This window comes from Lontra canadensis, unplaced genomic scaffold, assembly GCF_010015895.1.
Source record: "Lontra canadensis isolate GAN:19392208 unplaced genomic scaffold, GSC_riverotter_1.0 scaffold192, whole genome shotgun sequence".
NCBI classification, from domain to species: Eukaryota; Metazoa; Chordata; class Mammalia; order Carnivora; family Mustelidae; genus Lontra; species Lontra canadensis.
The window spans coordinates 1-26,149 of NW_022631186.1; the positions used below are offsets into that span (position 1 = coordinate 1).

At 37.1% G+C, this 26,149-nt stretch overlaps 1 long non-coding RNA gene across 1 annotated transcript in view; it reads left to right on the forward strand.

Moving 5' to 3' along the window:
• The first annotated feature begins 12,378 nt into the window (after positions 1-12,378).
• LOC116861202 overlaps positions 12,379-26,149 on the forward strand; it is a 29,913-nt gene continuing 16,142 nt past the window's right edge. Inside the window, exon 1 of the long non-coding RNA XR_004381433.1 lies at positions 12,379-12,495. This is a non-coding gene — a long non-coding RNA (uncharacterized LOC116861202). The remainder of the gene's footprint in view (positions 12,496-26,149) is intronic.

Sequence of the window (26,149 nt, forward strand, 5' to 3'; positions counted from 1 at the left end):
TTAGTTATGTGTCTGCCTTCCGCTCAGGTCACGATCCCAGGATTCTGAGATGGAGCCCTGTAATTGGGCTTCCTGCTCAGCATGAAGTCTGCTTCTCCTTCTCCCTCTTCTGCTCCCCCTGCTTCTGCTTACCCATGTTCTCTCTCTCTCTCTCTCTCAAATAAATAAATAAAATCTTTTTTTAAAATTTTGGGGGGAAATCTAAATCTGTTCTTCTCTAAATCTTTAGCTATTTTAGCATCTGGGAATTTACAGTCTTGGAATATTAGGACCATCTTTAATCCTTTCTACCCAGAGATTCTCTAGGCTAAGGCCAAGTTAGGATGTTATTTTTATCTAGACCAAATTCTTCTACCTCAAGAAGCCTGATACCTTTCTGTGTGGTTACCAAGAAAGAACAATTCTTGTTTGTTTGTTTGTTTGTTTGTTTAAGTGGAAGAGTATAAAAGTGAAGAGAATAAACCTGGAAATGACTTTTAAGACCTCAGTCTTAAGGGTAAGCCTAGAATCTAAGTTTAAATTGTGAAAATGATCTGACTGGGAAAGCCTGAGATCTGAGTGAGGGTATTATGCCTAAATTTAGAATTTTGCTTTTCACCCTATGGTTGAAGCTTTCAAACCTAATTCAAAATGCACAGCCTATTTGAGCCAAAGTCCAACATTCTGGCATATCAGAAACAAATAGCCATTCTTGACACAGAAGGATCTAGTTTTAAGAACAGTAAAAGGTAACTTAAAAAGCTTACTAAAAAAGCCACAATAGGCATTGGGCAGCACACAGTTTTTTCTCAACATTTTTATGAGATAAATGCAAATAAATAAGAGACATGTGTTTTCTATTTTCCTGAAATTAGACAGAGTACAACAGGCAGTGAGCTCCAGTTCACATTTTAATAGACTGAGGTTTTTGTTTAGAGGTAATCAATAATACAATTATTATTCTACTTGGCAAAAAGCAAAAGGCTGGCAAAGAATTACGAAAAGGAACTCTAGTATATCCCAGCACAGTGTGTATACATCATTTAATTAAGGATGTATTTACTGACTCCTGCCTCTTTTATCCCTTTCAGGTGTTGACTGTGTTTTTGGAAATACCCAGGAAAGCAGATTTTGAGGGGTGTGAGGGAGGACAGAAAATGAAACTCTTCCAAGCATACTTCTTATAGCTCCAGCACTGTGAACCAAGGAGACTAGGCAAGCCCTTGTGTATAGGGGTTGCAGGATGTAGTGAAAAGATTATGAAACCTGGATTCTAGTCCTGACTACCATTTAGCATAACCTTAGTTTTCTCATGTGTAAAATGAGAATACCAACCTCTGCTTTAAGAAACTCAAATGATTATTGTGAATGTCCAATGAGATCATGGGTGAGAACGTGCTTGTAAACTATAAAGCACTGTGCAAACCCCAAAACCTTCCCTCCTCTGTGCACTATCTTATGTGTTTATCACAATACTTGGCACAATACAAAGTGAGGTCTTTACTGGTATATCTCATCTACCAGACTGTGAAGTCATTAAAGGCATGGAACATATCTGTCCTTTTCACTGTTAAACCCCTGCACCTAGCCCAGAGCCTGACACAAAGTAGGTAGGTATCCAGTAAATATTAAATTGATCATAAGAAGTTCATATTAAAAAGGCATAATTTGCTTTTATGGCCCTTGATATTTTTTGCCAAACTTTTCTTATCACTGGTGCTCCTTCTGTTTCAGAACCCTACTGCTTGACACTTTCCTGTTTTTTTTTTTAATTTCTTTTCAGCGTAACAGTATTCATTGTTTTTGCACCACACCCAGTGCTCCATGCAATCCGTGCCCTCTCTAATACCCACCACCTGGTTCCCCCAACCCCCCACCCCTTCAAAACCCTCAGATTGTTTTTCAGAGTCCATAGTCTCTCATGGCTCACCTCCCCTTCCAATTTCCCTCAACTCCCTTCTCCTCTCCATCTCCCCTTGTCCTCCACGCTATTTGTTATGCTCCACAAATAAGTGAAACCATATGATAATTGACTCTCTCTGCTTGACTTATTTCACTCAGCATAATCTCTTCCAGTCCCGTCCATGTTGCTACAAAAATTGGGTATTCAGCCTTTCTGATGGAGGTATAATACTCCATAGTGTATATGGACCACACCTTCCTTATCCATTCGTCCATTGAAGGGTATCTTGGTTCTTTCCACAGTTTGGCGACCGTAACACTTTCCTGTTAAAAAAAATACTCTGGGGAAAATAACTTACAAGATGTCAAGATGGACAATACTTACTGGGATATTTTCCTTTTCCTCTTGAGAAATTAACATTCTAATAGGAGTGAAGAACTTAGGCTCAAGGAACAATCTCTAATGGTTGGAATTTCAGGTAATTGTGGGCAATTTTTGAGTTTATGCAAGAAGCCTTTGGGAGTTACTGATTTCCAGAGCCAGGTAGGGTGAAGTATGGCAATGGCCTTGGATGCAAAATTTAAGAGAGCATCAAAAACTCAGTAATCAAGATAAATGATATTTTAATAGTTGTTTACATTTTTAGTCTTATTGAGATATAGTTTATATACCATAAAGCTCACTCATTTAAAGTGTACAATATAGGGTTGCTTGGCTGGCTCAGTCAGTAAAGCATGCGACTCTTGATCTCAGGGTTATAAGTTCAAGTCCCATGTTGGGTTTAGTTAAAAAAATAAATAAAATTGTAAAAAAAAAGTGTACAATACAATAGTTTTTGGTATATATTCAGAGTTGTACAATCATCACCATAATGATTTTTAGAACATTTTCACTGCCCCAAAATGAAACATTGTAACCTATAAGAGTCAGTTCCCATTCTTGTCAACCCCCTACCTCTCTCCTCCCAGTTGTAGACAACCACAAATATTTTGTCTGTATAGATTTATCTGTTCTAGACATTTCATGTAAGTGAAATTATACAATATGTGGTCTTTTGTGATTGACTTCTTTAATTTAGTATAATGTTTTCAAAATTCATCCATTGTGTGGATATACCACATTTTGTTTATCCATTCATCAGCTGATGGACATTTGACTCATTTCTGCTCTTTGGCTACTATGAATAATGCTGTTATGAACAAGTTTTTGTGTGAACATGTTTTCCATTCTCTTGGACATATACTTAGGAGAACTGTTGGGTCATATGTTAACTCTAGGTTTAACTTTTTGAGGAACTGCCGAACTATCCCTCATTTTACATTCCCACCAGAAATATATATATGAGGGTTTCCACTTCTCCATATTCTTGTCAGTGATCATTGTCTTTCAGTTATGGCCATTCTAGTAGGCATGAAGTCATGAATGCAAGATTTTTTTAAGATTAAAATTAATGCAAAAATCCATGATGAACAAGATATTGAACTTTTTAATAAAGACAGAACCTGCAGTTCTGTGCTGAGCCATATTAGAGCCTGAGGCAAAAGGAAATATATATGTTCCCATATACATGTTTCTATTTCTTTTTAGTGGTCATAAATAAAAACACTTTGAAAGTACCTTTATGACTGTGAGGAGATATGAATATGCTTCCTGAATTTGAACATAAATTAAAAAGAAAAGAAAATTGGAAATGTACAAATAACCAGATGAGAGGATCAATTAGAGAAAAAATATCAAAGAGAAATTAAGAAAATTATAGCTGTCCTAATTTCATATTTGAAATGGAGATATAAAAAATTACATGAAGTGCCCTCAAAATTTTAATTTTAACCAGAGAAAAGTTTTTGTCTATGAATACTTCTGATTTACAAAAAGAAACCAATGACTTGGCTCATAAATATTTTGATGACTTAAGCCCTATATAAATTTTATCTGAAATAGTTTTAAGAAGCATGCAAAATTATAACAACACAAACTATAACTGACTCAAGAAGAATAACTGACTCAAGAAGAAATAAAACATTTGAATAGATCTTTAAAAGTAAAGAGATAGCATTAGTAATCAATGAGAAGTCCATAAAGAGAGGCACAGGCCCAGATGACTTAACTGATTAATTCTACCAAATGTTTTGGGGTGCCTGGGTGGCTCAGTGGGTTAATGCCTCTGCCTTTGGCTCAGGTCATGGTTCCGGGGTCCTGGGATCGAGCCCCACTTCGGACTCCCTGCTCAGCGGGGAGCCTGCTTCCCTTCCTCTCTCTCTGCCTGCCTCTCTACCTACTTGTGATCTCTGTCTGTCAAATAAATAAATAAAATCTTAAAAAACAAAAAACAAATGTTTTGTTTGTTTTTTTTTTTTTTAAAGATTTTATTTATTTATTTGACAGAGAGAGATCACAAGCAGGCAGAGAGGCAGGCAGAGAGAGAGGAGGAAGCAGGCTCCCTGCTGAGCAGAGAGCCAGATGCGGGGCTCCATCCCAGGACCCTGAGATCATGACCTGAGCCGAAGGCAGCGGCTTAACCCACTGAGCCACCCAGGCGCCCCAAAAAACAAATGTTTAAAGAAGAATTAACAGTCCTTCACAAACTCTTCACAAAAAATAGAAGAGGAAGGAACAATTCCTAACTCATTCTCTGAGACCAGAATTACCCTGATATCAGAACCAGAGAAAGACATCATTAAAAATGAAAATTACTGATATTTCTTATGATTATAAACACAGGAGCTTCAACAAAATACTATCAAGCTGAACCTGGAAATATATAAAGGGGATGATATGTCATGAAGAAGTGGAATTTACTGCAGAAATTGGTTCAACATATAAAAATCAATCACCCTATTAATAGAATGAAGTGCAAAAACCACATGATCATTTCAGTAGATGTACAGAAAAAAATTAACAAAATCCAAACCTTTTCATGAAAAACAAAACAAAACAAAACAAAGTAGGAATAGAAGGGAACTTACACAAACTGAAAAAGGGCATCTATGGTAAGCTGAATAATGGCTCCTGTCCTCATCCCTAGAAACTGTGAACATGTTACCTCACATAGTAACATAGACTTAGATGTGACTAAGATCTTGAGATATGGAGATTATGCTGGATAATTTGGGTGGGCCCAATCATAAATTTCCTTATAAGAGGGAGACGGGATCAGAGTCAAAGAGAGTAGATGAGAGATTAGGGATGATGCTACACTGTTGATTTTGGAAATTGAGGAAGGGGCCCATGAGCCAAGGGATGCATGCAGCCTCTAGATGCAAGAAAAATGCAAGGAAACAAATTCTTCCCTAGAACCTCCAGAAGAAACACAGACTTGCTGACACCTTGATTTTAACTAAGTGCGACTTATTTCAGATTTCCTATCTCCAGAAATGTTAAGAGAGTAACTTTGTATGACACTCAGTCACTGACTTTGCAGTAATTTGTTATAGTGGCAATAGGGAGCCAATACCGCACCAATAAAAATCCTTTCTTCTTAGGTCAAGAATAAACCAAGGATGTTTTCTCTTACCACTTCTTCTTCTTTTTAATATTATTCATTTGAGAGAGAGACAGAGAGAGCACAAGCAGGGGGAGAGGCAGAGGGAGAGGGAGAAGTAGACTCCCTGCTGAGGTGGAAGCCTGATGTGAGGCTCCATCTCAGGACCTGGAGATCATGACATGAGCTGAAGGCAGATGCCTAAACATCTGAGCCACCCAGGCACCCCCCTCTTTTTTAAAGATTTATTTGAGAGAGGGAGAGAGAGAGAGAGCACAAGTGTGAGGGGCAGAGGGAGAAGGAGAGAGAATTCCAAGGGGACTTCATGCTGTGTATGGAGCCTGATGTGGGACTCAATCTCATGACCCTGGGACCACAACCTGACCTGAAACCACGACCTGAGCTGAAACCAAGGGTCGGGCACTTAATTGACTGTGCCACCCAAGGGCCCCTTCTCTTACCACTTCTATTCAGCCTTGTAGTAGAGGTTCTGTCGGGGCAATTAGGAAAGACAAAGAGATAAAATAAATTAAGATTAAGAAAGAAGTAAAACTCCACTGGATTCTACCCCTGAAACTAATAATACAGTATATGTTAAACAAATTGAATTTAAATTAAAAAAAAAAAACAGAAAGAAGTAAAACTATAGGGGCGTGTGGGAGGCTGCAATAAGGCTTGAGACGAGGACCAAACCAGGCCCTGACTTGTGCCTCCTTTAAAGTCCGAATAACCTAACAAAAGGTTTAGGACGGGAAAAGTTGAGTAGCACTGAGAAAAGGTCTGTGCTATGTATTGTGCGCTCGCCTACGTGACTTCCCACACGCTTGCTAAACAAATGAGAACCATTCGGTTGGGGTCAAAAGTTCGTTGCTGGTCCTTGCTGCCCTAGTACAGCCCATAAATTACTTTCAGCTTTGCTGTATTTGTACTGGCATCAACCATTTGGCGTCATGATGAACTCGTGGTTGTTTAACTAGACACAGATGTAAGTAATATCACTATATATGGCCTTAATGCTTTGAATAAACTTAGCACTGTTGGACATCCTCCTCAGTGCCTCCTGCCCCCACCTCTCTGCTTCTCGAGTTCTTTTCTTCATCCTCTTACCCTCACGTTCCTGGTCGATTTGTCACGCCAGCTACAACAGGGGCGCCTGGGTGGCTCAATCATTAAGTGTCTGCCTTTGGCTCAGGTCATGATTCCAGAGTCCTGGGATTGAGCACCGTATTGGGCTCTCTGCTCAGAGGGAAGCCTCTTTCTCCCTCTCCCACTCTTCCTACTTGTGTTCCTTCTCTCGCTGTGTCTCTCTCTGTCAAATAAATACATGGAATTTTTAAAAAAAGAAGTAAAACTATATCTATTTTCAAATGACATAATTTTGTATACTGAAGATCCTAAGGAATCCATAAGAATTCTAGAAGTAGAAATAATAAACCATTTTGATAAGGTTGTACAATACAAAACCAACATACAACAATCAGTTGTATTTCACACATTTGCAATGAACAATCTGAAAATGAAATTAAGAAAACAATTTTATTTAAAATCGCATCAAAAACACTTAGAAATATATTTAACAAAAAAGTATAAAACCTGTACACTGAAAAATTACAAAATGTCATTGACAAAAATTTAAGAAGACCTGAATATGTGGAGAAACATCCATTCCGTGTTCATGGATTGGAAGACTTAGTATTGTTAAGATGTTTTGTATTGTTAAGTATTGTTAAGATATATTGATACTCTCCCAAATTTTGTACACATTTAACCCATTCCCTATCAAAATTCCAGCTTGACTATTTCAACAATTGCCAAGGTGATCCTAAAATTAATATGAAAACACAAAGGACCGGGATAGCTAAAACAATCCAGAAAAAAGGAATAAAGTTGTAGCACTCAGACCCCTTGATTCTTAAACTCACTTCAAAGCTTCAGTAATCAAGATTTGTGGTAGAGACATAGGTTAGAAATATAAATGAATGAAATAGAATTGAGAGTTCAGAAATAAACTTTCACATTTTATGGTCAATTTCCTACAAAGAAAGAATAGTTTTCTAACCATAGGGTGCTAGAACAACTGAATATTTACATGCAAAAGAAAGAAGTTAGATGCCTTTTTTCCACAATATACAAAAAATAATTCGAATTAGGTTAAAGATCTAAGTGTAAATACCAAAACTATAAAAGTCTTAGAAGAAAACTTAGGTGTACATCTTTATGCCTTTAGGTTAGACAATGGTTTCTTAGATATGACATCAAAAGTCCAAGGAACAAAAGAAAAAACAGATAAATTACATGTAATCAAAGTTAAAATATTTTATGCTTTAGATGACACGTTAAGAAATGGAAAAGAACCCATAGAATAAGATAAAATATTTGCAAACTACATATCTGATAAGGCACACATATCCATATATATATATATATCTTACAACTCAACAGTAAAGGACCAATAACCTAATTGAAAAATGGGCAAAGGATTTAAATAGACATTTCTCCAAAGTAGCTATGCGAATGGCCAATAAGTACACACAAAGATGCTCTACCTTGTTAGCCATCAGGGAAATGTAAATAAAAAACACAATGAGATGGTACTTCTCACCTACTAAGCTAGCTATAATTAAAGTGACAAATGTTAGTAAGGATGTGGAGAGACTGGCACCCTGATACTTGCTTGTAGTAATGTAAAATGATACAGTGCCTTGGAAAACAGTTTGCAATTTTTCAAAGGGTTCAATATAGGGCTACCATATTATCCAGCAGTTCTATACCTAGGTATATGCCCAAGGGAATTGAAAACATGTCTATACAAAACTTGTACATGAATGTTCATAGAAGCATTATTCATAATAACCAACAAGTGGAAACAATTCAAACACACATAATGGATAAACAACATGTTGTATATACATACAATGGGATATTATATAATCATAAAAGGCTTGGAAAAGGAATAAAGTATTAATATATGCTATATCATGCATAAACTTTGGAAATATTATGCTATACAAAAGAAGCCAGTCACGGAAGGCCACCTGCTGTATTACTTAATTTATATGAAGTTTTCAGAAGGGATAAATCCATAAAGACAGAAAATAAATTAGAAATTGTTAGGGACTTGTTTGTTGGGGGGAAAGGTGATAATGGGTATGGGATTTCTTTTTGGGGTAATAAAAATGTTCTGAAATTAGATTAATTTAATTTAATTAGATTAATTAATTCTGAAATTAGATAGTGGTGAGGGCTACTACTGAATCATACTCTTTGAAATTATGAATTTTATGGTGAATTATATCTCAAAAAAAAAAAAAAGACCTGGGGTGCCTGGGTGGCTCAGTGGGTTAAAGCCTCTGCCTTCAGCTCAGGTCATGATCCAAGGGTCCTGGGATCGAGCCCCACTTTGGACTCTCTGCTCTGTGGGGAGCCTGCTTCCTCCTCTCTGTCTTTGCCTGCCCCTCTGCCTACTTGTGATCTCTGTCTGTCAAATAAATAAATAAAATCTTTAAAAGAAAAAAAGACCTTCAAGACAGAGAAAGTTGTGTGATTTTACATGTCTCATGATACATTCTCATTCTATATAAATGCCCTCAGTGGTTCAAAGTACATTTATAGATTTCTTCTTGTTTTTCTTCTCATACCCTACATCATTTAGTACAGTGCCTTCCAAAATGTATGATCTTATAAATCATTTTAGGTGTGAAATGTATGCATTATATGTGTCAATTGTTTTTTAATCTCCTTGAGCTCCCTAATAAAAAACATTACTCAAACCTCATGTTTTATTTTTCTCCCCTCACCCACAAATTCCCTGAGGTTAAAAATCATGGTAGATTCATCCCCCTATTCTTTGCACACTCAAACCTCGCTTTTATTCCCACCTTGTATTAGTGTCTGATACAAAGATACTGCTTATAATTCTTTTAAAACTCCTTTTATTTCCCCCTCCCCAACTTGAACCTAATCTTAATGACCAATACTGGGTTTCATTCATATTTGTATTCTCTACCATCCTCTTGTGCAGCCCTATTCTTCATGTAAGTTCTTTTTTTTTAAAGATTTTATTTATTTACTTATTAGAAAGAGAGAGAGAGAGCATGCGTATGCACATGAGCTGGGGGAAGGGCAGAGGGGAAGGGAGAGAGAAAGAATTTCATGCAGAATGCTTAGTGTGGAGCCCGACATGGGGGTCGTGATCTGAGTGGAAACCAGGAGTCTGGTGCTTAACCGACTGAGCCACCCAGGCGTCCCTACATGCAAGTTTATAATGAATGAATAAATTCTGTTATATCTGGTCTCCCATTTGCCACACCAAATTGTACTTTTACCCAATTCATGTTTCAAATTAATGTACTCTAGTTTAACCATGCATGCATCTATTATTTGGACTGTCATTTATAGGTTCATTACTCATTTGTTTGTCTTAAAAAATAAATGCGAAGGTAAGAGAAACTATTTTCCCAGAGATCATAACCTGTGCAATTATATTTGTATATTCTCCAACTGGGAGTCTGCTAAATATGGCCAGATGATGGTGAAATCCCAACTCTTCGCTTGCCTATTTGGATTTTACATCCTTGCAGGAGACAGTTTTCTTATTTTTTTTTTAAAGATTTTATTTATTTATTTGACAGAGAGAAAGGTCACAAGTAGGAAGAGAGGCAGGTAGAGAGAGAAGGGGAAGCAGGCTCTCTGGAGCCTGATGCGGGGCTTGATCCCAGGACCCTGGGATCATGACCTGAGCCGAAGGCAGAGGCTTAATCCACTGAGCCACCCAGGCGCCCCAGTTTTCTTACTTTTGAAACAATTACAATGAAAGGTGAAAACTGGGCTCTCATAGAGCATGGAACAGGTACTGACTGGACCAGGAGTCCAGGAAGTAAACAGAATCAGCCTTGAAGAGCAAATGTTGTAGGTTGGCCACCAAACTCTGTCTCTGGTGTTTTCTGGAGGCATTTTTCTTGGGATCAAGGCAGGTATACTAGAAGTAATGTGAGTGGTTAGAGGCAGGGGTTTCTACCTTTGCTGTGAATTAATTGAACTTTTCTCCTCCTAGGTCCCCGGGTCCAGCACTTCTCAATTTGATACACAACTAAATAAAACAGTGCACCAGGTTTTCCCCCCTAAAACTGACTAGCAGCTTTAAAGCCTATTGTTCTACTAATGCTTCCTTCTGATTATTTATTTATACGTATTTCTTTAAAATCCAAATTGTCATATGTTCCAGACAGAAAAAATCCTGAAAGTCATCAGAGCAAAACTGAAATAGGTTTCACTCAATGCTCTCCACTTTTCTACTTACCCTTAAATTGATGTAGAGAGATGTTGTGTACTTAGCTCAAAATAAATACACTTGGTAGTACAACCAAATCTCCTGCAATACTCAGGATTGATTCTCTCTTTACCCTAGGTTGTTTGCCTGACTCCCTCCTCTCTTAGGATAAGTTATTCCTCAGGACGCCAGAAGTTCCTTCTGCAACTGACTTGTGGTGTCTGCCCTATCAGTTTCCTAGATGTGCTCACACTTGTCTAAACCCCAGGCAATGACACACCTCAAGCTTAAACTAAGACCTCTTCATCTCACTACACAGATTACTGACAACACAGACTGGCTCCATACAGTGTTTTACACAAGAATGGTCATAAATCAAGGCAGAGAAGCTTACACAATTCTCTATGATTAACCTTTATTTGAAGGTGACAATGATCAAATTAAAGAAAGAAAAAGTAATGATGCAAACTTCAGATATCGGGGCGCCTGGGCGGCTCAGTGGGTTAATGCCTCTGCTTTAGGCTCAGGACATAATCTCAGGGTCCTCCGTATTGTGCTCTCTGCTCAGCAGGGAGCCTCCTCCCCCTCCTCCCCCGACTACTTGTGATCTCTGTCTGTCAAATAAATAAATAAAATTAAAAAAAAAAAAAAAAAGAAATAGAATAAGCATATTCCATGCTGGGTTCTTGTACAAAGCTAGAGGTGACATTAGAATGGAGAGAGAAACCAAACTTTGGAAAGGGATTAGGACCCCTTTATTGTCTTTCCCATACTTTATGCAGCACAAACCTTCCCTCACACTAATCTCTCACATCTTTCGTGCACAATGCTTCACAAAGAAGTTTCGGCCTTGTTTTTTAAACGTGTTTTGGGGGCTCGCATCCAGCTAGTGTATTTTCCGTCATGGAGAGAGCCAAGAAAAGATAAACGTTTTTGATAAATATATACAGGCTTTTTAAAAGAGTCAGGGCTGAGCTCAGAGAAGAGAAAGGAGCTTTGGGATTGGGAACAGCGTCCCAAACCCCTTATGAAGATGCTTACTGTTACAGAATTAAACAAGGAAGCGACTTGTTTTGAATCCAGTTTTGTCACTGACTCACTGTATGAATTCAGGCCTAACCCTTCCTATTTCTGTCTTCAGTTTTCCCATTTTTCATTAGTTGGATGAAGTAGACTTTGATCTCTAGCAGCACGGGGCTCCCTGGCGCAAAAAAAAAAAAAAAAAAAAAAAAATAAGGTTCTGTCCACTCTTACTAGCACTTACTAGCTGTTACACTTATTAGCTGTTACAACTTTTGGAAAATTGGTTTACCTCTTCTGGGCCTTAGTTTCCTCATTTATAAAATTGGGAAAATCAGTCCCCAGCTTACCTTATAGTATTACAATAATTTGCCAAAATAACAGAAAGGCAGTTTTGTCATAAAAATGCTGTACACCTGCGAGGTAACTGAAAGTCGAGAACGAGAGAGATCTATAATGTAGAAAGAAGAAAGGACTGGAGGCAAAGGCAAAAGAAATTTGGAATGGAAAAAGAAAAAAGAAGAAAGAAAAGGAGGAAGGACGAGACAAACTCGATGAAGATAAAGGCCGTAAGAACACGCAAGCGCTCTGGAAAACTGGGGGTAGGGCCGCCGGGAAGCCGGATCACGTTGCAGGCGGAACCATTTCGGCAGTGCACGGCGGTTAGGCGCGGACCTATTTGGCTGTGACGCCCGCTCGAGGCTTTTATCCCCTAGAGCTCAACTAAGACTTAAGATGGCGGCGTGTGTGCTGGGGAAAAGTACTGCCGGCCTACCAGGTGTGGAAAGCAGCCAAAGAGCAAATCTGAGGAAAGTACAGAAGCTCGCCAAGTTTTGTTTTGTGGTGAGTGCTGAGCTTCACGTCAGCTAGAGAAGTGTCCGTTAGTAAGGCTACACACTTCGGGATCGCGTGGCCTGCCTAAGTGGGGGGAGGAGCCGGCCGATTCTCATTTTTCTCTCCCGCCTCGCTCTAAAATATCGGAGAGTAATTTTTCTTTCTTTAGTCACCTTACCACCACTGAAAAAGCTAGACGGTTGTGGGTATTAGCTCGTAGGAGGGATTCTGGGCCATTTTCCTCTCATTTTTTCCTCATTTAAACGGGTTTTTATTGACACCACGTGGGCTTAAAATGAAAGATTTTGTGTCCCCAGAGCGCTTTCAGGAGCAGCCTAACCTCTTGGACCTACTTTCTCTTTACTTTCTTCGTACTGTATTTCGCGTGCAGACGTTGTGGTTTTGATAATCAGTTTGTAACATATTCATGGGCTAGATTAAAAAAAAATTTTTTTTAATGCCCCTTATGCTTCAGATGAGAACTTCTGGGCATTTTAAAATTAACATTTGTTCCGGAAGCACATTGTTATGTCGGAGGTAGGTGTGTGCTTCGGTGTACAGGTAATCTTTGGGGGGAATTGTTATATTATTTCGTGGATTATTACCTTGATTTCTTACTGAGTAGGAAAAGAAGTAGATTTTCCGTGTTCAGATCTGTTGATGAAAATAAATTTATATTAAGCATAACATGTTTGGGGAAGACAGTAAAAAATGTGCAGCTTTGTTTTTATGACGAGTAACTGGAAACAACCTGTATAGCCATCTATAGATTGTTGGAATAAATTGTGGGACCTTCGTGTTACGAAATATTTTGCAGCTATAGAAACAGATTTACCTCTTCACACACTTTTGATTTAGCGTATGTTAGATTGTTAGGTGAGAAAAGTAAGTTGCAGATGCTAATATATTCCTGTGTCTTTGGTGGGAAGGGTGATGAGGGAATGTAAGATTAACGTTTTTGTGTTCTTTTTTGGGGGGGGGTTTCCACATATGTTATGAAATAAGTACTTGAAATATACAGACATGTAATGAATAACACAAGAGATGACCCCCCAAAAAAACAAAACAAAAAACAGTGAACCTCTGTTTTCATCATCCAAACATAAAAATAATATATTACTATGATAGTTGAAGTTCTCTGTGTACCCATTCCTGGAGCTCTTTTCTTCCTTCATCCGCAGAGGTTAACCATTATTTTAAACAGTGATTATATTTCCCATGCATTTCTTAAACTTTTGTGACATGTGAACTTACTTCTAAGATGGGTTATTTTTAAAAAAAATTTTGAAGAGAATTTTTTAAAAGAAAAGTCAATAAAAAAGATTAATTTTTAAGTGCCTCTTATCTGGATTACAGTAACAGGGCCGTTTGAAGTTTCTTCTAAGTTGAAGGCAGAATCTAATTAAAAGAAAAACAAAAACAGGAAATAAGTGTTGGTAAGGAAGTAGAGAAATCGGAACTCTTGTACATTGCTTTTGGGATATAAAATGGTGCAGCATGGTTTTGCGATTTCTCTGTAGGTTTAACGTACAATTACTGTGCTTCCTTGCCAACACTTATTTCATTTCGTTTTGTTTTTTCCTAAGAAAATTAAAACCATTTTAGTATGTTTGAAGTATGTCATGGGTTAGATTTGCATTTTCCTAAAGAATTATTTGGGGCATGTTTTCATGTACTTGTTAACCATTTGTATATTTTCTTTGCAGAAATGTCTGTTCAGGTCCTTTGTCCATTTTTTAATTTGGGTATATTTGTTGCTGAGTTGTAAGAATTCTTTATATATTCTGAACTGTTATATATATGGTTTGGAAGTTTTTTTCCCATTCTGTAGGTATTTTTCATTCTTTATAATGTCTTTTGGTTTGCTCTACAATTTTTTTTTAATTTGAAGTCCAGTTTGTCTATTTCTTTTGTTGCTTGTGCTTTTGGTGTCAAATCTAAGAAATTTTTTTTTTGTTAAATCCAAAGTCATGAAGATTTATCTCTTTGTATTCTTCCAAATGTTTTATGGTTTTAGCTCTTGTATTTATGTCATTGATCTATTTTGAGTTAATTTTTGTATATGGTGTGAGGTCCAGCTGCATTCTTTTACATGCATATAGCCGGTTGTCCCAGCATCGTATGTTGAAGAGACCATTCATTCCCTATTGAATGGTGTTGGCACCCTTGTTGACGTCAGTTAGCCACAGATATAGGTTTATTTAAGGTCTTTCAGATTTATTCCATTTGTCTCTATATCTGTTCTTATGCTAGTACCACACTATTTTGATTACTCTAGATTGTAGTAAGTTTTAAAATTGCAAAGTATCGCTCCTCCAGTTTTGTTCTTTTTCAAGATTGTTTTGGCTTTGTGGGCGCCCTGCAATTCCATATGAATTTTAGGATTAGCTTGTCCATTTCTTTGTAGGCCATATGAAAAAAAAAAAGGAGTCGCAAACCAAAAACACAATAGTAATGGCTTTTATAGTTATCTGTATAGTTATCTTTACCTATGTTCTTTATTTTTTCATATACTTCCTATTATTTCCTATTTCATACTACTTTCTATTCTTCCATTTTAGCCTGAAGAAGTCCCTTTGGCAGTTCTTTTAGGGTAGGTCTATTAGCAACAAAATCCCTCATGTTTTCTTTATCTGGAAATGCCTTAATTTCTCCTTTCAGTTCTTTTGACAGAAATATAATTCACACACCATACAGTTAACCATTTAAAGTGTATAGTTCAGTGGTTTTTAATCTATGTACAGCTATCACTGCAGTCATTTTAGAATATTTTCATCACCCCAGGAAGTCCATGCACTTTTTAGCATGGACCCATATCTCCTTGAGTCCTATCTGCCCAGCCCTAGGTAATCATTAATCTACTTTTTGTCTCTATAGATGTCCCAGTTTTGAACATTCTCTATGAATGGAATAATATAGTATGTGGTCTGTTGTGATTGGCTGCTTTTACTTAGCATAGTGCTGCAACGTTCATCCATGTTGTAGCATGTATCAGTACTTCATTCTGTTTGTGGCTGATTAGTGTTACACATTATGGATATACCACATTTTGTTTATGCATTTATTCATTGATGGGCATTTAGGTTGTTTCCACCTTTAGGCTATTAAGAATAATTCAGCTAAAATATTCATGTACAAATTTCTTTGTAGACTTGTTTTCATTTCTCTATGTGTATACTTTAGAGTGTTTTTGCTGGGTCTTATGGTAGCTATGTTTAATTTTTTGAGAAACTGCCCAACTTATTTCCAAAGTGGTGGGCAACCATTTTACATTGACAGCAACAGCGTATGGGGGCTCTAACTTGTCTGCATTCTCACCAACATTTGTCATTTGACTTCATCCAATTCTAGCCATCCTAGTGGATGTGAAGTTGTATATCATTGTAGTCTTCTTTCCCACAAGGTTAGTCCTCAGATGGTGGTCCGTAGGGAGGGGCAATTTGAATATGCCCACAATCACCCTGGGATGACTGGTTTTGTTAGGGCTGTCTTTCCCTTACCACACCCAGCAGCCCAGAGATCAGCTTGCTGGGAACTAATTGTTCACTTGTTTTCCATAATGCCTGGGGGCATAAACTACTTTAAAAGTTAATCCAATCAAAATACGGTCCTTTGAACTAGTTTTTGAGGATAGTGTTTGATACTTGTTTTGACCCTAGGAGGGCTCCTCCCAGTTGCTTCAGTCCCCAGCTCTCTCCTGCAAGCTAGTTTACCTACATAGAGTTTAGCCTCTATATTTTGAATCTGCTAGTTGGCTTTTGCTACAACCTCATTTTCTTTTTAGGACTCCTTAAGGCTTGACCTTCTCCATGCTCTTGTAAATGCAGTCAGTCCCTTTGGGAAGAAATTAAGAGCTCTCTGTTTTAATGTCTGCTTGAGCCTGGTCTCTGGAGGTGGGGTAGGAACAACCCAAGTTTCACTCTGAGTGACAATACTCTCAGGGGTGTAGGGTGTAGCCAGAGGTCATCTGGGTTTGCTTTTCTCTCCTCACAACCCAGGGCAGGGATGATAAGATTCCGGGTCTTTTCCATGCACCATACCCAATAAAGTATAGATTCCACCAGTGGAGGCTGGAAGGGCTAGAACCCCTACCTCACTTGCCCAGGACTCAACCCTATTAATAGGCAGCTTGGGACTGGATGAGAAACGGTTCTTCCTGGGAAGAAAGCACTCTGAACTCTGGACCTGGGGGAGGGGCGGAAAGGGAGCCCTGTATTCTTGGTTGCAGGAATGGAGATTCCGCTTTCTTGAGCTGAGATGAGAGAGGGAGGTATTTGTTCAAATCAGACTCATCTTTCTTAGTGAATTTTTGAAGTTGTCCTTGAATATATGTTTCTTCATTTGCCGTTTATCCTTAGATCAGTTTCCAGAGGCTTTAAATGGCTTCAAAATAAAACAGTTTTCATCAGTTTCAGTGGGGAGCCGCAGGTCACTGGAGCTCCTCATTACTGTCATGCCATAAGCTGATCTCTTTACTTTATTTTTGAAAGACGTTTTTTATCAGATACAGAAGTGTTGTTGACAGCTTTTTTCTTTCGGCACTTTAAATATGTCATTGCATGGCGTTCTGGCCTCCATGATCTCTGATGATGGGTTGCTTCTCTTGATTGTAGGATTCTTTGGGGGAATGTCTATTTGGGATGTCTTTGAGTTTATTCTCTTTGGGGTTCATTGAATTTTTTAAGTTATGTAGATTCGTTACTATTAAATTCTTTATGACTCTTATTTTGTTCTGGACCTCTCATTTTGCATATGTTGCTACGCTTGGTGTTGTCTCTTAGAGTCTTAATTTTTCTTCAGTTTTTTCTTTTTCCATTCCTCATACTAGATAATCTTAATTTAACTATCTTCATGGTCATTTATTCTTTCTTCAGCCTATTGAAATTTTATGTTGAACCCCTCTGAAATCCAGGGAATTTTTCATTTCAGTTACTGTGCTTTTCAGTTTCAGAATTTGTATTTGGTTCCTTTTTATAACTTGTGTTTCTTTATTGTTATTTTCTGTTTATTGATCTTCTGATCTCCTGGTTTTCTTTAGTTTTTGTTCCTGGTTCTGTTAGCTCTTTGGCATATTTATGAAAGTTGATTTTTTTATAAAGTCTAATGTCTGGCCTTCTTTGGGGACACTTTCTGCTAACTTCTTTCTTTCTGTGAATGGGTCATACCTACTTGTTTGTTTATATGCCTAATAATTTTTTAGTGAAAATTTGCCTTGAAAAATAGGCACACTTTGAATTTTGTCGTATGGTGGCTCTGGAAATCAGAGTATTTCCCCCGTCACCAGGGTTTGTGTTGTTGCTTATTGTGGGGGTGCAGTCATCCACTTGTTTAATGACAGTCCACTTGTTTAAAGTCTAAACTATTTTTGCAGACTATATTCCTTGTCATATGTGGTCACTAAAGTCTCCTGCCATTATCTTTGTTGTCGGGTAGTGACCTGATAAGATTTCTTTAAATGACAAAATTTACAGCCCCTTTCTTCTTTGAGCACTGTCCTGATAGTGGTAAATTTCTGATTAGGTTCTAGAGTTCTAAAAGTTGATTCTTACTTTTTTTTTTGCCACTTTAATGATTTCAGTGGAGGGATGAATTCTAGGAGCTCCCTATTCCACCATTTTTGGTGTTGTCCTCTTGTCATACATTTGATACTGTGATTTTATTATAATTCAGTTCATAGTACTTTTTATTAATTTTGCTTGTGAAAGAAATTTGCTTGTGATTTCTTCTTTGACTCATGGGTAATTTAGAAATGTATCGTTTAATTTCCAAATATTTGTGGAATCCCCAATTTTTCTTTTGGTTTCGATTTTTAAAAATTCTGTTGTGTTGGAGAACATACTCTTTATGATTTGAGTCCTAAGGTTCTTCAAAGTATGGTTTGTGGGTCAAATCTAGCCTGTTGTCTGACTTTCTATGACTAGAAAACTATGAGTAGTTTTACAGTTTTAAGTGGTTTAAAAATTCACAAGCAGAATTGTGTTTCTTAACTCATGAAAATCATGTGACGTTCAAATTTCAGTGTTCATAAATAGTTATACTGGTATACAATTATATTTACCTGCATGCCCGTTGTCTATGGATTCTTCCATTGTATAACAGCAGAATTGAGTAACTAAGACGGTAACCATGTAGCGTGCAAAGACTGAAATATTTACTCACCAATTTTTCATCAGAGCTTGCTTACCCTTAAACATTCCTGTACCTCTAACTCTACATTATGCTGCCACCACCCCCTCATCAGCAATAATTGAGTAAAGATTTTATGTTATAGCATTCCTGTTAAACATGGAATAAAAATAATCTTTTTATATCTTACCATTTAATGAACTTAAAAGGCAGAAAAAAGCACACTGAACAAAAATATTGGTGACTGATGTATGAGAAAAACTACAACTATCTTATGCAAGTAATTTTTTTTGTATTAGACCTTTATGCACATCTCTTCCTTCCATTTTAATTTCTTTCCAAACTTAAATTTACCAAAAACAATAAATATTAAGCCTTTTTTAATTCAAAATAATTTATCTGTACTAATGTACACCTATACATTCTGTGTAGTTATAGTCAACTTGTCTTAAAAATACCATTTTATATTTCGTTTTTACTCTTTAATGATACTTCATACAGTATTTTATATCCGTCAAGATGGGCCACAGAGGTGTAGTTTCAAATAGGTTTTTAGTATTGAATTTCCTTTTTTTTCCGTTTTACTGTTTGATCCCCTTCACCCATCCCTGCCTCCCATTGCTCCCCTTCCCCCCATTCTCCATACCTCTGGCAACCACCAGTCTCTTCTCTGTATTTGTGAACTTGGTTTTGTTATTGCTGTTTTAGATTTCACATAGAGCTCAATACAGTACTTGTCTTTCTCTGTCTGAGTTATTTCATCTAGCATAATGCTCTTGAGGTCCATTCATGTCGTTGCAAATGGCAAAATTTCATTCTTTTTTTATGGCTGAATTGTATAATATACACCACCCTTTCTTAATACATTCATTCATCAGTGGACATTTAGGTTGTTTCCTTATCTTGGCTATTGTAAATAATGCTGCGGTGGAAGATGGAAGTGCATATATCTCTTGGAGATCCTGATTTAAATTCTCTTGTATATATACTCAGAAGGGGACTTGCTGGATCATGTGGTTGTTCTATTTTTGATTTTTTGAGGAACCTCCATAATGTTTTCAGTGGTGGCTCCCCCAGTTTACATTCCCACCAATAGTGTACAAGAGTTCCTTTTTCTCCACATCCTCACAGATACTTGCTACTTCTTGTCTTTTTAATGACAGTCATTCTAATAGGTATGAGGTGATACCTCATTGTGGTTTTTTATTTGCTGATGATTAGTGATGTTGAGCATCTCATCTTTTCATGTACATGTTGGTTATCTGGTTATTTTCTTTGGAAAAATGTCTATTCAGATCTTCTGCCCAATTTTTACATTGGATTGTATAACTAACTTATGTCAGTAATTTTTGACTCCCAGTATGTTGGAAAAGAGTGAGAAGGTAACAAGTTTTACTTCGAAAAGTGAATAAAGCAGATTAAAAAAAAAAGTCAGGCCTGCATAGATCTGGAAAATACGAGGAGAGAAATCTATCAATTGAAGCTGGCTTCAGAATGACATCGATGATAGAATTAATGGTTTAAGGATTTTAAACTTACTGTCAATGTAGAGGAAAGACTGAAAATGTTAAGTTGAAGTATGAAAAATATAAAAAAAAATTCCACTTCTGAGAATGAAAAGTATAATTGATTTTTAAATTTTAAAATGTTGAGGGAGTTTCCTATCTTCTTTTGTTATTAATTTCTAGTTTAATTATATTATGGTTTGAGGTAATACTTTCTATACTGTTTTTTATGTATGTTAGGCTTTGCTTTACATGAGTGTTCCTTATATACTTAAAAAGAATGTGAATCCTGTTGTTGGATTGAGTGTTCATACCATTGATTTGTATTTCTTTTGTCAGTTTTTGTTTCATGTATTATGAATCTCTGTTAGGTGCATATACTTTCAGACCTGCTGTGGCTTCTTGTTGAATTGGCCCTTGTCTTATTATGTAATTCCCTTCATTATTTCTGGTAATTTTCTTTGCTCTGAAATACGTTTTTGCATTTTATGTATGATATAACCAGTCCTTTTCTTTGGTTGGTCTTTGCATGCTGTGTATTTTCTCATTCCTTTACTTTTAGTCTTCGTATATCAATATATTTGAAGTCAGTTTCTTGGAGACAGGATATTGTGTCATGGTTTAGGTTTTTTTTTCTTTCTTTCTTTTCTTTTTTTTTTGGATCATCCTGACAGTCTCTTGCTTTTGAGTTTTAGTGGTTAGGCAATTCATATTTAATGTAAATTTGATATGTTTGGATTTAGGTTTACTACTTTATTCATTGGCTTCTCTTTGTTCCTTTTTTGTTCCTCTTTTCCCCCCTTTCTGCCATCTTTTGGGTTATTTCAGTACTTTTTAGTTTTCCATTTATTATTTTTTACTATATCATTTTATGTAGCCTTTTTAAGTAATTGCTGTAGGGGTTACACAATGTGTTCTTAAGTTTTTGCTGTCTAGTTTACCCTATAACTTTGGAATGTAGAAAAAATAACATCTTTTACGTCCTTTAACTTTCTTTCACGCTCTAATGTCAAGTATTGCATTGGTATACATTGAAAATTATCAGAAGATGTTCATGTCTTTTGTTTTTAACCTTGAAACAAATTTAAATAATTCAAGAGAGATAAATAATCTGTTGCATTATCCAGATAAATATTTCTGTTACTCTTTATTCTTGATGATTCAGGTTTCTTTCTTTTTTTTTTTTTAAAGATTTTATTTATTGATTTGACAGAGAGAGATCACAAGTAGACAGAGAGGCAGGCAGAGAGAGAGAGAGAGAGAGAAGCAGGCTCCCTACTGAGCAGAGAACCCGATGCGGGACTCGATCCCAGGACCCTGAGATCATGACCTGAGCTGAAGGCAGCAGCTTAACCCACTGAGCCACCCAGGCACCCCGATGATTCAGGTTTCTTTCTGGTATTTGCCTTCTACATAAAGAACTTTTTTTGTAGCAATTCTTACAGAGAAGCTCTCAGGGGCTATATATTCTTAGTTTTCTCTGATGTGAGAATGAATGTCTTTTACTTCCATTCCTGCTGGTAATTTTTCTGGATTATTTTAGGCTGACATTTTCTTTCTTTCAGCCATTTAAACATCTGTGCCACTTTCTTCTGGCTTCTGTGGTTTCTGATGGGAAGTAATTTATTTGAATCATTATACCTTTATGTGGCAGTATTTTATTTTTCTCTTGGTGCTTTTGTAATAGTTTCTTTAGCTTCAATTTTTGGCAGTTTTATTATGGTATATCTGGTTGTGGATTTCTCTGTGTTTATCCCTTCTGAAGTTTTCTAAGTTTCTTGAATCTGTAGGTCTGTTTCTGTTGCAAAATTTAGGAAGTTTTCAGGCATTTATTTTCTCAAGTATTTTCAGTCCTACACTCTTTTCTCTTATCCTTCTGTTATTGTCTCATCATTCGCTAAGCCTTTGTACATTTATGCTCAATATTTTCTCTATTAGTATTGGATGGTTTCTATTTATCTCTTTATTTTCCTTTGCCATCTCTGTTGTGCTGTTGAATCTGTCCATTTATTTTTTAATTTTAGTTACTGTAATTTTAATTAAATTACATTTAGTTACTATACTTTCAACTTTAATTTTTAAAAAGATTTTATTTTTTAAAAAGATTTTATTTATTTATTTGATAGATCACAAGTGGGCAGAGAGGCGGGGGGGGGGAGGGGAAGCAGGCTCCCCACCAAGCAGAGAGCCCAACTTGGGGCATGATCCCAGGACACTGAGATCATGACCTGAGCCAAAGGCAGAGGCTTAACCCACTGAGCCACCTAGGCGCCCCCCAAATTTTCACTTTTTTGATTGCCTGTTAAGATTTTCACTTTCAGTATTTGTTGCAAGAAAGTTTGTGATTGTTTATCTCAGTATTTTTTCCAGCATTTTTATAAATAGTTATTTTAAGGTCTTATAGTTTTAAGAACTGTAATCTTGTTGGCTTTTTTTTTTTTTTTTTTTTTTTTTTTTTTTTTAGTTGGCTCCATGCCCAGTGTGGAGTCCAGTGCGGTGTTTGAACTCATGACCCTGAGATCATGACCTGAGCTAAGATCAAGAGTTGGACACTTAACTGACAAAGCCACCCAGGTGCCCCTCGTTGGGGTTTTTCACAATTTAATTCATGTTATGCAACCTTGGCAATACTACAAAAGTAATGCTGTCCCATTCTCTGTTTATCATATGTACATGTTGTCAGTATGTCTTAATACATGTGCTGTTAACTTTCATCTCTTGGTTAAAGTGTACCAAAGTTTGCTACTATAAAGTTACTGCTTTTTACTTTGAATTTCACTTGTATCTTGTGGGGATATACTTTGAGATTATGGAAACATCATGTTTCTCATCATACGTTTACCCACTGATTCTATCCATCCATGCCTCTTACCTTTCACAATGATTATGTTAGTGTTTCAAGGTTATTTAGGATTTCCATTATTCCTTCTATGTTTAATAATTGGAAATCCAAGGGGCGCCTGGGTGGCTGAGTGGGTTAAAGCCTCTGCCTTCGGCCCAGGTCATGGTCTCAGGGTCCTGGGATCAGCTCTGCATCAGGCTCACACCTTGGTGGGGAGCCTGATTCCTCCTCCCTCTCTCTGCCTGCCTCTCTGCCTACTTGTGATCTGTCAAATAAATAAATAAAATCTTTAAAAAAAAATTGGAAATCTGAAAGGAATAGCTGTTCCTTCTCCCCATTTTATTTACTTAAATATTTATTAGTATGGACTCATTGATATTTATTTCATTCTTTTGGTTATAATCTTAATGCTGTCATTTTGTTGTAATGGCTCTCAGGTTTAGCCACTGGCCTTTTCTTCATGTTGGCTCCTGTGTCCTTTTGATATGCTCCCATGTTTTTTGAGCATTGTACTCCTTTCTCACAATACAGTATGTATTAGACATATCTGTTTTCTCCCCCCACCCAACTCTAGAATCAACCATTTTTCTAAGGAATCCTGATTCCTACTGGAGAATGGTTTTTAGAAAACAGTATTTGTGTGCTCACTGTGTACTCTGTATTGTGTACTCAAAAACACATGTCTATGTGGTATCATTGTTTTTAGGTCCTCTCAGTCAACAAAGTATATGTTTATAATCACGTGTAGACATCCTTCTTTCTATAAGTATTCTTCTGTACATATGTGTATGTGTGGTTGTGTATGTCTGTAAAACCATGAATTCATATTAATATGTGTGATTCCAGATAAAAGCACAGGCTTCTTTCTCTTCTAGTCTTCCCATTTTTCTTTATTGTAATTCCTTTTTATGAAAGTGAAAAACCTTATTCTCATTATCCTTGATATATATATGTATATATATACATATATATATGTAGGTATATATACTTGCTTGATTTTAGAATGTCAGAAGTTTTTTGATCGTTTCTGTATTTGAAACAATTTCAAAATTACCAAAACATATCCCTCCAGAGAGCAAATTTCCTAGAGTACAGTATTTGTGTACAGTATGTCTTTAGTCTTACAGTATATAGTCAAAAATACTGTTTCTAAAGTTACTTAAGTCAGTTCTTTTCTTATCTGCCCAGTTAAATATGCTTATGTTACCCATTTGTTTTACAGTTCAGTTGGTTATTTTTTGTATTCCATTTTGGGTTTCCTCCCATATGTTGGTTATGTTGAAATTCATATTTATATTTTGGTTATGTGAAATATTACCATGGTTCCAAATGTCAGACCTATACGAAAAGGTTTTTTTTTTTTTTTTTTTTAAGATTTATTTATTTATTTATTTGACAGAGAAAGATCACAAGTAGGCAGAGAGGCAGGCAGAGAGAGAGGAGGAAGCAGGCTTCCTGCCGAGCAGAGAGCCCGATGTGGGGCTCGATCCCAGGACCCTGGGATCATGACCTGAGCTGAAGGCAGAGGCCTTAATCCACTGAGCCACCCAGGCGCCCCTATAATACGAAAAGGTTTATAAAGAGAAGTGTCACTCTGTTCCTCATATTATACATAGGAAAAACATTCCTAACCACCCCCTGTATATAAACAGTCTTGGTAGTTTCTGCTTTATACTCCCTGAATTTCTTTTGCAGAAGTGAACTGATACATGTGTATTTTTGTATATCCTTTTTTTTTTTTTCTTACATGAAAGGTTGCAGACTATAGCTATTCTTTTGGAATTTGATCTTTCTTATTTTCCATTTACAGCATATCCTCAAGAAGTCACTCTGTATCAGGTAATAGAGATCTTCCTCATTTTTATTTTGTTTCGTTTTGTTTTACTGCTGCATTTTTATCTCCTTGTTGGATACACTGTTGTTTAATTATATGTATGTGGGCATTTAGATATTTTTCAATGTTTTCAATTGCAAACAAGACTAGGTTATAGAGAAAAGCTTTGTTTATATATATTTTGTATTGTTGAAGATATATCTATGGTGTAGACTTCCATGAGAGTTGTTAATTGCTTTTTAAAGGTGGTCTTGTTAAGTATTGCCAAATATCCCTCCCAATGATTGTACACTTAGCATTCATACCAGCAGTGTGTGAGAGTACCTATGTCCTTACAGCTTCACCAGTCGAATGTAGTTTTTTTTTTTTTTAAGCTTTTATTTATTTATTTGACACAGAGAGAGCAAGCATAAGCAGGGAGAGGGAGAGGGAGAAGCAGCCTCCCTACTGAGCAAGGAGCCGGATGTGGGGCTCCGTTCCAGAACACTGGGATCATGACCTGGGCTGAAGGCAGATGCTTAATTAACCAACTGAGCCACCCAGGCACCCCTGAATGTAGTTTTAAACAAATGAAAGATTTTACCAAACATGATACATTTTTTGCATTTAACAATAAACGGTGGTCATGTGTGTATACATATGCATACAAAATGCATAGATACACACCTATGTATGTGTTTGCAATGGCTGAACTTTCCCCCCATATGTGTGTACCATATTTAAATAAGCTTCTGCTTTTTTATTTAAAGATTTTATTTATTTGAGAGAGAGAGGAGGAGCAGGGGTAGTGGGTGGAGGGAGTGGGACAAGCAGACTCCTGGTGAGCCTGGAGCCCGACATGGTGCTTGTTTCCTGGACCCTGGCACTCCCAAGCCTCTCCTTGTTGGGTCCGTAATCAAAGGAACGAGACCAATACAAAGCGAAGGTCAAGCAAAGCTTTATTTTGCGCCAAGCATCGAGAATCAAACCTACCGATCGTGGCTGCCTCTTAAGAGAGAGCGACCCCTCCTTGCCTTACAGGCTAACTTTTATAGAGCAGAGGCCATGTGGTTGAAGCTGGCCACACGCAGGTGGCCAATGAGATTGTAACACACAGAGAAAGCTGCACAGTCATGCTAGGTCACACACGGGTGGCCAATTGAATTACAATTCACCCCATAGTAGCTATTTGAACTAGCCTATCACCTTGGTCAGAATTGGCGCCCAAAAGGCGGGGCCCACACTCCTTGGTAGCTAGGGAGACACTATGTGCACTCCACTGATTGGATGTCTCCACCTGGCCCAACTCTTGCATCCGGGCTCTGTTATCTCTACCTGACCTGACCCACCCTTGTATTTGGGCTCTGTTATCTGGGA